This window comes from Gossypium arboreum, chromosome 5, assembly GCF_025698485.1.
Source record: "Gossypium arboreum isolate Shixiya-1 chromosome 5, ASM2569848v2, whole genome shotgun sequence".
In the NCBI taxonomy this organism is placed as follows: Eukaryota; Viridiplantae; Streptophyta; class Magnoliopsida; order Malvales; family Malvaceae; genus Gossypium; species Gossypium arboreum.
This window is the reverse complement of record NC_069074.1, coordinates 56185373-56189444: the sequence shown is the minus strand read 5'-3', so window position 1 is coordinate 56189444 and position 4072 is coordinate 56185373. Positions and strand designations below refer to the sequence as shown.

Sequence of the window (4072 nt, the reverse complement as noted above, 5' to 3'; positions counted from 1 at the left end):
CTCACTTGTGACATAAAATCTCACACACTTAAACATAAGTCCTAACTGCTAACTGCCAATCTCACATAAGAACAAAACCAAAAATTTTGCCAAAGCCTAGACTCGAACCCAGGCTTCCAAAACACCCCCAAACATATACAAATCACATAGCCAATAAAGCAAACAAGAAATTTGTGTCAAAGCATGCAAAATTTCAGACCCTACATTTTTGGGACGTTACACCAACCTCATACAAAAATTTTCGAAACTTAAACATTTTTTGTAACACTCCTAACCCACATCCGTTGCCGGATTAGGGATACGAGGCATTACTGATCAAAAACACAATTTTAAAACATTCATTAATATATATAATTAATCAAGTCCAACTTATTTATAAATAAAATATAATCAATTCACATTTCAGAACAAACAACGAATTACACTTTGCATAAACAGGTCACAACAAATCTCAACTTATTATTAACAGTATATAATGCATTTAATTATACAACATTATCTATTACCAACTAGTTTAACATGCTTCCATTACCACCTATGTTATTATACATGCAACGACCAAACTCATACACACATTCTTATAATTTAATAAATCATAATGCACATATTAAATCACCACATATACGGCTTAAGTAATGATCAATTTGAAATTTTCATGCTTTACACCTCACTACAAATTGAAACAACCACGCGATATATTGTTCATGCATTCCTATATAAATCATTTAAAATATTAATTATTAAAGTCTGTACACAATTACTTCAGTCATTAAGTTACACGCAATTGGCCTTAGTAAAATTTAACCATTTCATGCACATACCAACAAGAAGTACACTTATTATATATGTAAATTAGTGTGCCTAAAATTTCATATTAAATAACAAAGTAAAAGACAACATTCAGACATCTCAAATTATTACTTCCTTAATGTCATACATGACTTAACTTTAATAGCAAATTCTTAGTAACCATGTTTAAGTGTACAATCTTGTTACCTAATTTAATAAGTAATCACATATGTATATTTAGTACATTATACCATGGCCGAACATGCTAATAATGCACATGTACATAATACTTAACTTATCCTAAAATAATGATCACACTTAACATTGAATGCATGCTAAACAATTGACCAAATATTCATGAAACACATGCAATATTTACCACTTAGCAACCAAATCAATCAAGCTAGTATTGTAATAGCCCAAAATTGGGTCTAGTTGGAACAGAGGTTTTGGGACCAAAAAATCCGAGATATAAATAATTATTTTATGATTATTTTGAGGTCTATGATATGATTTCATGATTATGTGAAAATTTCGTGAAGAAATTCTATGCATAAACTGCTTAATTTGAAGTTAGGGACTAAATTGAATAAGTTGCAAAACTTGCATTCTAGAAGTTTCTTGTAATATCCTGAATTAGGGCTTAATCGGAATAGTGGTTTCGTGACCACAAATCTGAGATAGAAATAATTATTTTACAATGATTTTGATGTTTATGATATGATTGCATGATTGTGTGAAAATTTCGTGATGAAATTTTATGGCTAAAGTGCTTAAATTGAAAGTAGGGACTAAATCGAATAAGTTGCAAAACTTGCATTCTAGAAGTTTTTAGTATGAAATTGTTTTGGAATATTAATGAGGAGGTCTTAAATAGCAATTTTACCAATTTTAAGTTCATGGACAAAATTAGGACATGGAAGGAATTTTGGAAAGTTTAGTAGTAAAGGTATTTTGGTCATTTAGTTATTAAAATGAATTAAAAACAAAATTAAAAGCCAATTTTGTCCAACTTCTTCATTAGGCCGAAATTTCAAGGGTTCTCCATAGCTAGGGTTTTTTCAAGCTTCCAAGCTCCATAGTAAGTGATTCCAAGCCTCGTTTTAATGATTTTACGTTTTGAGATCCGGTAACTCGATAAAGCTTATGTTAGCAATAATTTAACCTAGGGTTTATATTTGGAAAAATACCCATAGGTGAAATTTGTGTATTTTGATGTTTTATGATAGAATATGAAGTTTTAAATTATGTTAGACAACTTGTACTACTCGATTTTAAGCAAAAAGCGAGTAAAAGGGCTTAATCGGTAAAAATACCTAATAGTCACAAGTACATGTTAGAGTGAGAATTTGATGTTGCCATAGAAGAGAAAAGTGATCAGCATGTTGTAAAACATAAGAATAAGGAATAAAGTTTAATCCAGAGCCTAGGGGCAAAAATGTAAATATGCAAAAGTTTAGGGGTAAAATTGTAATTTTGCCAAAATTTGAGTTAAGGATTAATTTGATAATGTGAGTATTAAATAAGCTAAATGTGTTATTTTAGATCAAGAAAGACGTGGAATCGACCTCAATCGAGGAAAAGAAAAGATTGTGGACTAAATTGCAAAATCTTTGTATTTTGGTACCAAGGTAAGTTCATGTGTAAATAATGTAGCATAATTGTTATTTTAAGTTATTGATATTAATTATGTGTTATGCTGAATTTCATTATGAAATGTATGCTTTGTGGTTAATTTCAAATAATATGTAAATTATGTGAGCTACTTGTTAAATATAATTGTTACCGAGTATTGATTTCGGCATTCTACGGAAGACGGTAAGGATAAGTGTTCGAGATAAATCCCGTTTGAACCTTAGGAATAGATTAGGATACAAGTGACATGTCACTAGGATGGTTGAGCATCCGAACTCGTTGAGTTGAGTCCGAGTTCGTGAGATGTAACTAGGCATCCGAACTCGTTGAGTTGAGTCCGAGTTCACTTATGGATGCGAACGCCCGAGCTCGTTGAGTTGAGTCCGAGTTCGCTTATGGGCGGGTTACATGATTGCTTGATTTCATATATGGCACTTATGTGCAAGTTATCCATGTATCCAAATTATATTCCGATGTGTTCAACGGGTAAAGCTCTACTCAAATGGAGGAATATTCGAGATGTAAAGAGACGTATTGGTAAGTGATGTGAAATGGATATTTTGGACAGGTATGTATTTAACCCTCGGGTTGAGTATTGATACAACCACGATAAGGTAATAAGATGATGAAAAATGATTAAAAATGTGATATGTGTTTTAGTGATGTATGCTAATGTTGGTGGTATAACTGCTTGTTATGTTACTTATTATTTGCATATGAACTTACTAAGCATTTATGCTTACTCCCTCCTTCTTACTCATTGTAGTTTTGGACAAGCCAGCTCAGGAGTCGGGATAGGTCGAAGGCTCAATCACACTATCCAGAAGACTTTTGGTAAATGGCTTGTAAATTTAAGTATGGCATGTATAGCAATATACCCATTTTGTGTAAATGATCTTATGGTATGGTTGTGAAATGGTTGAGGAAATGCTTGATAATGATAAATTATGAAAATGGTTAGTTTAGATTATGTTTGATGTTAAGGAAAACTATTAAGATACTTAGTGCATAAAAACTCATAAAAGGATGAAATTTACCATAAGCAGAATACCGCAGCAACACTAACGCGAGTTTGAAAATTTACTAAAAATCATAGAAATTGAATTTGGTGGTGAACTACATATAAAATTGAAGCTTATTATGTCTAGTTTCACATGAAAGAAATTAAAAAAGTAAAGGAAGTATATGTTAGAAGATATTTGAATTTTAGTGAAACAGAGTAATAGCAGTTTCTGAATCCCCTGTTCCTACTTTAGAAATTCACCATAAATTGTAAAGATACAAGTAGGTGGTGTATTTTATATCCTCAGAATACTTATTGAGTCTAGTTTTAGTATAAACAAACCTCATAGTCATATGAATTTTTTACAGAGAGAAATGTGGTTCGTAGTAAACAGAGGTCAGACCAGTCGAGTCCTAAAATAGGGGTAACTTTAACTAATAAACTGTACTAATTGGCCCAACCAAAAATTATAGAAAAATAGTTGTAGATAGGTATATGAGTCTATATTCAGGGAAAATTTACGGATCTTAATTTTGAGTTTCATAACTCGAGATATGATTTTTCTTGTGACTGTGACGCAAGTAGCTTAAAAGCTGTGAATGTAGAAACAAATAATCCAAAGTTCTAAAAATGTTAAACTAAGCT

General features: G+C 31.4%; 1 long non-coding RNA gene across 1 annotated transcript; it reads left to right on the top strand.

Annotated features, from left to right (window-relative positions):
• Positions 1-2343: 2343 nt before the first annotated feature.
• Positions 2344-3340, top strand: LOC128293042 (uncharacterized). Its single transcript, XR_008283063.1, has 2 exons — positions 2344-2420; positions 3191-3340. It is a non-coding gene; the product is annotated as an uncharacterized LOC128293042 (long non-coding RNA).
• The last annotated feature ends 732 nt before the right edge of the window (positions 3341-4072 follow it).